The following is an 11,157-nucleotide window of genomic DNA, read 5'->3' as shown; positions in this document are numbered from 1 at the left end:
TGAAAATTCAATCAATAACTTAGTAATGTGCCCTAGTATGCTTAGTAAGATTGGTTTGGATAGGTTGGCATGCCAATAGGGTTCAGTTAGCAGTACTGCACATTGCATTATACCATTCTGTGATTTTATGGCTTTTAGCCATTCTGATATTATGATGATACTTGGCCTTATGCCTAATGTTATTACAGCTTATCAGCTGCTCTGCTGCACACCGGGAGACACTATGTGACTGATGGTGTGACAACTCGAGGTACTTGGTACCCAGTGCCAGTTTACCCATTTATCTAGTCCAGTCATCCAGTATAAGTTACTTGGGCAACCAAAAATAAAAGTTGATAAATTTAATGAAATAATGGATATAACAAGTACCAAAAAAATAAGACTACAAATAATTACCAAAAATTTATTTGCATGAGACATCAATATACACACTGCACTTTTATTTTCTTTTAATTCTTTTTATTTTATTATTGGCACCACTAAGCATTATTGCTTAAAGCGTTACTTTTTGCTACACGTAGGTACTGGAGATACAGAGCGCGATCCCAGTAGACCCCAGTCAGGGTGAGAGTCAGATCTGCTAGTGTCCTGTGTCACCTCTCAGCTACAGTGCATTGGTAGGATGCTAGGCTACATTTTGTATTTTGTATTTTGTATTTTTGTAAATTTTGTAATTAAACTTTTATTTTGTCATGTATATTGAAACTTATGTGATTATGCATTAATGAAATTATCTATAAATGGTGTTCCTAAATGAAAGTTGAGTATTTATTTATGATTTGAGTATAAATATGATGGGAATTAAATGATTGGAAAGTTTGAGAAATTGATGAGAAATTGTTGAGAATTGATGTGATAAATTGAGAGTTGTGGAATAAAATGATTATTGGAAATGTTTTTCACAGGTTCCGAAGAACTGTTTTCTCCATTTTTAGCTGATACTCTGCCGGATTTTCTATAAAATTTTCAGAATCTCAAATGAATTTATAATTTTTATAAATGACTTAAATGAGTCAAATCTCCCAAATTGCATTTCATCATCATCATAAAGAAATAAATTAAGGAAGGATAAAAATAATTGAGACAAAATATGGTGTTCCAGTGCACAGTGTGGCATATCTTGCTCAGCTATACTATAGACGGGTAAGGGGTGTCACATTAGTACTCAATACGGTCCTCATGGAAATGATACTCTACTCGCTATTATATTAATTGTTCGAGATCCATTCACTTATGGGGTTGTAAACTAGCAAACAATGGGGTTGGGCAATTAGGCAATTTTTAAAATTATTAACACCCTATATTTCATGCATCTTATGTAAGAATTTTCATTTCTATATTAACTATTAACATGTCCAACAATATCTTAGAACTCTTGTAACATGAAATGGATTTTAGCCTATGTTGCTTTTAGGAAACTTAAAAAGAACAATCCTAAACTAGGTTAAGGACTTCTTACTTGAATAGGTGCAAAATCACATTCAACCTCCAATCTGGGAAGCTTAGCACTCTAAATTTCAGTCCTCTCGTCCGTCCACATGAATAAGCAATCAAGATAAATCAACCCTTAAACCAAAACCATTTTGGTGCACTCCCTAAGCTTTGGCCAAGCTAGCAACAAGAGAAGGAATTGTTTTTTGTTTTTTAGGTAATTAGAGAAACATTTTCTCTAATTTCAATTCAAGAGTTGAACTTCTAATGTCTCTTGAATTCTTAAAAGAAAAGAGTTAGTATATGGTGCTTGGCTTGAGAGAAAAGATAAAGAGAAAAAGGAAGAAACTTTCATTTTTGAAAAAAAAAAAATCACCAAATGAATATGGTTGATGGCTTTTAAACTCTAGGGATTCCCATGTAATACCCTCACTGTAGCCATTCCATATATTCTACTGTTCCGGTGACTAGTGTCAGTCCGAACAACTAGAACGTCTAGAAAAATATCTAGACTAGAGTGAGGAGTCATAAATAACTCAAATAATAATAAGAAAAATTTAATAAAAATTTTAAAAATAAAATACAACCAAGTTAAATGAGTCGGTGCCCTAGCGATGGGTAACCCAGTAGGAAGTTGCGGTCCTCATAGCTAGGAGCCCTAAACCCAGGAGAAAATTCATGAAATAATTTTTGAGACTGCAGAGAAGAGACATTGAGGTTTCTATGGCATTAGAATGCCAAGAAAAGCCTTAGAAAAATTTTTCAATCAGTGCAGACGATTTTGGCTCAATAAGCCAAACGAAGGGCATTTTGATCATTTTGTCTTCAGAGATGATTTTTGGCCAACTTGTCCAGTTAAATAAATAATTATTATGACATAAAATATGAATAAATATTGCTAAAAATTGAATTGAAATTTGGTAGAAAAGAAAAGAAAGAAAAACAAGTTAAATTGGGAATTATGATATCATGCTTATGTAATTAAGAATTTCCACCCAATCACCACTTAACAAAATGACTTAAGCGATAAAAGGGACACAAAATAAGATAAAAATAAAAAGAAAAATCCAGCAGCCACCATCAACCTTGGGCAGCCGAAATATTAGAGAGAGAGAGAGAGAGGAGAGAAACCACCATTGAAGCACCCTTTCAATCTTTGGTTAACCCACTAAATCACCTCAAAACCCTAGCTTCCCTTCACAAAAACTCATCCTCACACCTAAAGCAAGCTTTGGACAGCAAAAGAAAGGAAGAAAGTGAAGTTTTGAAGTCTTGGAAAGTGACTAAGTCAAGGTTAGTGCCAATTCCTTCTAAAACTTTTGTGTATAACTTATGTGGAGTAGGAAGTGAGTGAGAAAATTAAGTGGAATTAAACAAAATATGCATGATGAATTTCTACCGATTTCGGCAGCCTTATGGTCTCTTAGGGTTTCATCAATTTGATTGCATAATAGTTGTGTATGGTTGCCATTAAACATGATTTTGGTGTTTTAATTCATGAATTGTATGTATATAGAGAATTAAGATTGTTGGAGTTAGGGTTTGCGGCACAAAATTTGAATTTTGCTCATGTTTTGGTGAATGAAAGTTTTAATGGTCAATTAGTGACCATTTGCCTGAGTATAATGAGGAATTGAAGTGAATTGTAGCTTTGCATTTGAGGTTGGGTGTGCTGCCTTGAGTGCCCTGCAGGTCTGGATGTGAGTCCAACATGTTTGGGCAGCTATAACTTGAGTTGTGTAGGTTAAATTGGTGCAAGACCAATTGGAAATGAAATTAGACACATAATGGCACAACTTTGATGAAGGAACTCTATCCAGAAAGCAAACTTAGGATGCCCTAAAAATTGACCAAATCCGGGTAACACACATTCTGCCTGGGCAAAATGACCAAATGAACAGTGTTCATTCATTTGGTCGTAACTCAGTGTAGAAAGGTCCAATTGACCTGAAATTTATATCAATGGAAAGCTGAAGCAATTTAGAACAACTTTCATGCAAAAAACAAACTCAAATTCTGGACTTAACTAAATGAAATTGCTAGCCAAAATTGGACTACCAAATCTGGCAGAACCAAAAATTGCCCAGAAATTCTGGGTAAAGGAAATCTGACCAGTTATGGTGAAATAACCATAACTTGAGCTAGAAAACTCCAAATAGGGTGATTCAAAAAGTGAAATATAGCTAGACACAATAAATAACAACTTTGATTAAGAACACTTGGCCAAATTCTCATTGTAGAATGGCCTAATGGAACAGTGAACTCTAGCACCAAAAAACTGAAATTTTTATTCATTCTCCATTAGTTAGAAGTATTGATTGGCAACTAATGCCAATACTTTTGGGAACTAAAATGTGGTAAATTTATGTAATTAGAATTCATGTAGCTATTATATATGAGCAAGTCAATATTTTGACTTAAATGACTAAATGAATAGTAATCTTACATGTTAAGTACAAATAATCAAGAAATAACTTTGTAATGTGCCCTAGTACACCTAATAAGATTGGTTTGGATAGGTTGGCATACCAATAGGGTTCAGTTAGCAGTACTGCACATGGCTTTATGCCATTCTGTGATTTTATGGCTTTTAGCCATTCTGATATCAGTGTGATACTTGGCCTTGTGCCCAATGTTTATTATAGCTTATTAGCTATTTTGTTGCACACCGGAAGACACATTGTGACCGATGGTGTGATGGCCCGAGGTACTTGGTACCTAGTGCTAGTTTACCCATTTATCTAGTCCAATCATCCAGTATAGGTTACTTGGGCAACCAAAAATGGAAGTTGATAAATTTAACAAAATAATTAATATAAAAAGTACCAAATAAATAGATTATAAATAATTACCAAAAATTTGTCTGCATGAGACATCAATATATACATTGCATGTTTTTTTTTTAGTTCTTTTTATTTTATTATTGGCACCACTAAGCATTATTGCTTAGCGTGTTGCTTTTTGCCATGCATAGGTTCCGAAGAGACTGACAGAGAGCCCAGCAGACCACAGATTGGGTGAGACTTATATGCAGATCTACATAGTGTCCGTGTCACCTCACAGACTACAGTGCATTGGTAGGACACTAGGTCCCATTTTGATATTTTGTACTGTTTATATTTTGTAATTAAACTTTTATTTTATTATGTATAGTTGAAACTCCTATAATATATTTTGGTATTAATGAAAATATTTGTAATTGGTGTTTATAAATGAAAAATGAGTATTTATTTATGATTTGTACATGATTATCATGTGAAATGAATGAATGACAAATAGAAGAATTTTTGAAAAATAGTTGAGAAATATTGAGATTATGTTGATATAATGGAGTTTGAGAATGATGGGAAATGTATTGGAAGTGTTTTTCATAGGTTCCGAAGAACTATTTGCTCCAGTTTTAACTAGTACTCTGCCGGATTTTCTATAAAATTTTTGGAACCTCAAATGAATTTATAATTTCAATAAATGACTTAAATGAGTTAAATTTCACAAATTGCACTTCATAACCATGAAGAAATAAATTAAGGAAGGATAAAAATAATTGAGATAAAATATGGTGTTCCGGTACATTGTGTGGCATATCTTGCTCGTCTACACTGTAGCCGGGTAAGAGGTGTCACATTTAGTGGTATCAGAGCATCAATTTAGGCGTTTCTAGGCCTAGATAGAGTGCATACCATTGCTTTGCATTTGTAAGAGTCAAGGTGACATTAATGTAGATCTGTTTGATTTTCTTATTTTGATTAGAATATGGACCCTACGTCACAAAGAGCAATTGAGGAAGAAGTGGAAAGTCATTTTCTACTTGTAGCTGAGATTAGAGGCAGGGGAGAACCTGATCCACCAACACTAAAAGCGCCTGTGCAGCCTCCATAGGCCATGTTTCAGCAAATGGCTGAATTTTTCAGACAAATGGCAGGGGTAATGTCACCACTATCACCTCCACAGCAAAAATCTCATATAGAGAAACTCAATAAATTTGGAGCAGTGGATTTTCTTGGCAAGAGAGAAGATGATTCTGTTGCAGCTGAAAACTGGTTGGACAGAACAGGAAGAGTTTTAAAACAACTCCACTGCACCCCAGAGCAAAACCTAGAAGCTGCTATATCTCTACTGCAAGATGATGCATATCAATGGTGGGATACAGTGTCCAGTGAAGTGCAGCCATAATAAATAACCTGGGACTTCTTCCTCTCAGAGTTCAGAAAGAAGTATATGGGTAGTGTGTATCTAGAAGAGAGAAGAAGAGAGTTTATTAGCTTGAGGTAGAGATAGTTGACTGTAGCAGAATATGAGAGAGAATTTGCGAGATTGAGTAGATATGGGAGGGAGATAGTCCCCATAGAAGTAGAGAGGTGCAGAAGGTTTGAAGAGGGGCTAAATGACAACATCAAAATAATGATTAATGCCTTGGGGATTACGGACTTCACGAAATTAGTTGAAGCCGCACTAAAAGTGGAAAGGGTCAGAGTAAGTGAACAGAATAGGAAAGATAGGCAACGTAAGAGGGAATTTGGACCAGGGTAGTCAAGTATACCAACTGATAGTAAGAAGCATAAAGGTTTTTGTTCATAAGATTAGACACAAGGCCAGAAAGGCCAAACTGGGATATCTATAGCTAGCTCCCCTGGTACAGTAACAAGGGGATCAGCCCCAGTGCCTCAATGTATGCACTGTGGTAGGAGACACAGAGGGGAGTGTCGACTGTTAACTGAAGAGTGTTTCAAGTGTGGGGCTATGGATCATTTCATAAGAGATTGCCCTCAGAGGAGTGGTTCAACAGATCTAGTACAGGTTGATAGACCTGCCCCTACAGTTCAAAGGGGTAAAACTGTAACACCCCTCACCCGTCTACAGTGTAGTCGAGCAAGGTGTGTCACACGGAGTGCCGGAGCACCTGATCTTATCTGATTTCATTATAGTTCTTGATTTATTTGTTCAAAAACTTTATCTAAGGTTTAAGCTATTTTTATTATTTATCAAAATATGACTAGTTTGCAAATTTCCAAAAATTTTAATGATAATCCAGTAGAGTGCCGGCTATAATTTGGACTAACAGTTCTTCTGAACTTGCCAAAAACAATTTCAATATATACTCAAATTCATAACTCAGATTATCTCAAAGCATTCTCAACAGTTTCTCAAACTCATATTCAGTCTCAAAATTTCTCAAACTCAATCTCATTCAGTATCATTATGATTAGATAATCAACTTGTGACACCTTTTACCCATTTACAGTGTACCCGAGCAAGTTATGCCACTCAGTGTGCCGGAGCACCAATTTATGTTTCTATTACAATTTATCCCTTTTAATTCATTTATTTTCAATTTTGATAAATCTGAATTTTTTCGCAAATAATTTGGAAAAACAGTTCTTCTGAACCTGTTTAAAAACACTTCTAATATAATTTCCAAATCCAAACTCCATTATACACATTTCAAGTCAATCTCAAAATCTCAATCTCAAATCACAATACTATTTTCAAAACTTTTCTATTCACGTCATCACTTGAAGCATATTCATAAATACTTCCTAGTTTTCCGCAAATTTTATAAAAATTTTGACAGAGTTCTGTCTGTATTTTGAGAAACCAGTTCTTCAAATACCTATAAAAAGCACTTCTAAAAGTTTTTCTCAACCACTACTTCGATTTCACAATCATTTCAATAAATTTCTCAAGATCAAAATTCAATAATCCTCAGCATACTAGCAATACATTTCATTTAAATTAAATAAAATAGTTGTACTCATATTTCATTAGAGACAACACAATTTATGTACATTCTTACAAAATTTACATCAAAAGAAATACAAACTAAACTTTATTACAAACTTCATACAAATTTTTGTACAAGCTGCTCAAGACCCATTTGCACGTCCATACATTTATATGCAATACATACATGAAAAGAAATATTTACAATTAGGGTATAAATTATACCCGAAGACTTTAAGCTGATAGCTCTTCACACCTCGTGACTCGATCTGTGATCCTCTAGTCTCGGTATCTGCGGCAAATAAAGCCATCACGAGTAATAGGACTCAGTGGTGCACAACATACTAAAATAATCTTTATGCAGAATATAATCACATTTATTCAAAAATTTGACTAAACATAAGCATTAAACACAAAACAAGAATTATGAAATTTTAATGCAAACAAAGTTCATTTCGAAGTATCAAAATACATTTCATAAAACCCACAGTTAGATCATGCCATTCGAAACAAATAGAATCTCAATAGCCAGAGGCTAAAGAGAAATCACATCACAAGGCTAGCTAGCTCAAATATATGGATATCCATTCACATCCTCTTCTACTGGCACACCTCAACACTTCTCCAGAGAAGGAATCAAAATTCGAAACTAATTACCTTCACTAGTCGTGCTAGTGAGGTGTTCAAATATATGGTCATGACACTGTGGTTTCAAAACTTATCTTAACAATTTGCTAAACATTGTCATTTCAATATACATAATAACTTTTAACAATTTAAATCAAAACATCATAAGAATGCCATAATTCAATATTTCACATTATTCAAAACAGTATGCAAAAAATGATTATAAAAAGTATACGTTGTGCACAAACCTCAAGCGAGTCGCCTCTTGGCCTTAACTCGGTTCCTCGGGTTTTTTCCCGGTATCCTTTTCAACTGAAACACACAATTTTACAATGTTTTAGTACTAGAACTTAACATAAATCCAATAATAAATTTAACTTCACTTTTACCTAGCTCTAACGTGCTAAATTCGACGTTCTTGAAATTTTGTGTTTCGGGTTACTATTCACTGCACTATTCAAGTCAAATTATTGACTTTCTAAGGCTTAATAGGTATGGGAATTCCAACTTCACCCACATACCACATTTTGGTCACTAAACTTGTTGGTTTTGGTCATTTTCTCAAAACTTAGGCCTTTTAGGCAAAATTGCCAAATTTTCAATTTTGATGTCCTTAATTTTACTGTTTCATTGGTCAGTTCACTGTTGGAATTTAGTAAAACTTTCTTCATAGAAAATGTTCCTTATTGTCTTAAGTTTATTCTCCTTTTTGAATCACCCCAATTGGAGTTTTATAGCTCAAGTTATAAGCAAATTACTATTACTGTTCATGCTGCAGAATTTGGTTCTGCAGATTTGTTGATCCAACTTCATTCAGTAATTTGATCAAGTTAAGTCCATAATTTGGTCTAATTTTCTTCATATGAAATGTTCTACTATGTCTTAGGTTTCCATCAGTTCAAGAATCGCCTAAATTGGATTTTTCTAAAGAGAGTTATAGCCATTGAAACTTTACTATTCATATGGCAATCTGCAGTTCTGCAGATTCAGGTTACCAACTTTGCTCAGTAATTTCATTGGGTTAATGGCATAATTTGGGTTGGTGTTATTCATGAAAGTTTTATCTATATCTCATCTAACCCCTGGTAGAATTTCAGGTCATTTTGACCTGCCTAGCTCGAGTTATGACCAGATGAACAAATACTGTTCATTTGGTCAGTTTGTGCAGAGGCAGCCTGCGATTTTCCGACTTCGGCCACTTTGTTCACTAGGTTTTAGTCACTTTTTGTGCAGGCTTCCTAAATGAAAATTGTGTCATTTAGTGCCTATTTTCATCCCCAATTGATCCCATATCCATTGGACTTGTAAAATTTCATTTTTGGTCCCTCAAAGTAGGTTTTGGTCATGCTGCCAGCACATGACCTTATCCAATCCGAATTGGCTTCTTCAGTTGTCTTAAGTATGGTTCTAATCCCCTTAATTGTCCAGACCGACACCGGTTACCGAAACAGTGAAATCTACCAGGCTATGCAAACGGGGTGTTACATTATGAATGCAATGTTCTCAAATGATGTACTATTTTCAGCAGAGTAAGTTTCAATTTAGCTATAGATTTGTGGCTCAACGCGTCAGCCACCGCATTAGCTTTCCTAGGGTGGTAGTTAATATCACAGCCATAATCTTTAATCAACTCTAACCATATCCTCTGCCTTAAATTTAGCTCCTTTTAGATAGGTATATATTTCAGGCTTTTATGATCTGTGAGGGTATAACACTTCTCCCCACACAAATAATATCTCTAGATCTTTAGTGTAAAAATAATGGCAGTAAGTTCCAAATCATGAAGAGGATAATTCCTCTTATGTGGCTTAAGCTGGCGTGAAGCATATGCAATAACATTTCTATCCTGCATCAATACAGCACCAAGCCCATTGAGAGAAGCATTATTGTATATGATATAGTCTTTAGTTGGGGTAGGTAAGGCCAGGATTGGAGCTTCTATTAAACAAGTCTTCAATTTATCAAAACTCTCTTGACATTTATCCGTCCATTCAAACTTTACATCCTTCTTTAAAAATCGTGTCAAGGGTGATATTATCATGGAAAACTCCTTCACAAAGCGGCAATAATATCCAGCAAACCCTAAGAAACTGCGAACTTCTGAAACATTCTTAGGTGGTTTCCAATTAAGGATGGTTTCTATCTTACTGGATCTACTTAAATTCCTACTGCAGACACTACATGTCCCAAGAAAGCAACTTGTTCAAGCCAAAATTCACATTTGGATAATTTAGCATACAGCTGCTTCTCTCAAAGTGTCTGTAGAACTATCCTCAAATGTTTGTCATGCTCTTTTATGTTCTTGGAATAAACCAAGATATCATCAATGAATACTACTGTAACAGCCCGATCCTTCTCTAGTTAGTATTGTCCGCTTTGGCCCATGGGCCAAAGTGGACAATACTAACTGCAGAAGGATCGGGCTGTTACAATTTGGTATCAGAGCTGGACTCCCTCTAGTACGGTGTGTGGTGCAAGGACGCACCAGGCGGAAGCTGGTGGGCTTGTCATGACCCAGGGATGGGGTTGGGACGTGCTTGTTCAACCAGCTACGCACTGGGGTGGAAACTTCGTGTCCCACATCGGAAACGGGAAGAAAAGATTTGGGCCATATATGTGGGAGCCTTCCTCACCTGGTCAGCGCACTTTTGGGAATGAAACATCCCAAGGGACAAATTTGTGAGGCCCATGGGCCAAAGCGGACAATACTAACTGGAGAAGGATCAGGCTGTTACAACTACCACAAACTAATCCAGGTATAGCTGGAAAATTGTATTCATTAGATTCATGAAAGCCGGAGGTGCATTAGTTAACTCAAATAGCATCACCAAAAATTCATAGTGACCATATCGAGTTCTGAAACCTATCTTCGGTATACTCTCCTTCTTTACTCTCAACTAAAAATACCTTAATCTTAAGTCTATCTTGGAGAATACTGTCACACCCTTCAATTGATCAAATAGATCTTTAATTATAGGTAATAGATACCTATTTTTCACTATCACATTATTCAACTGTCTGTAGTCTATACACAGATGAAGAGTGCCATCCTTTTTCTTTACAAACAACACTGGTGCTCCCTATGGTGAAACACTAGGGTGTATAAACCCTTTATCTAATAATTCCTTTAACTACACCTTTAACTCTTTCAATTTAGAAGGTGATATTTTATAGGGAGTAATAGATATTGGTTCAACTCCAGGCAAGGTCTCAATTTCAAATTCCACTTCTTTCTCTGGTGGTAATCCTGGCAAATCATTTGGAAACACATCCGTGAAGTCACACACTATAGGAAAGTCTTTGATATTAGGATTCCCTACATGTGTTTCAATTATGTGTGCCAGGTACGCTTCACACCCTCGATGAATTATCTTTCTG

Source organism: Hevea brasiliensis, chromosome 7 (assembly GCF_030052815.1).
Source record: "Hevea brasiliensis isolate MT/VB/25A 57/8 chromosome 7, ASM3005281v1, whole genome shotgun sequence".
Classification (NCBI taxonomy): domain Eukaryota; kingdom Viridiplantae; phylum Streptophyta; class Magnoliopsida; order Malpighiales; family Euphorbiaceae; genus Hevea; species Hevea brasiliensis.
Note: the sequence above shows the minus strand (reverse complement) of the source record.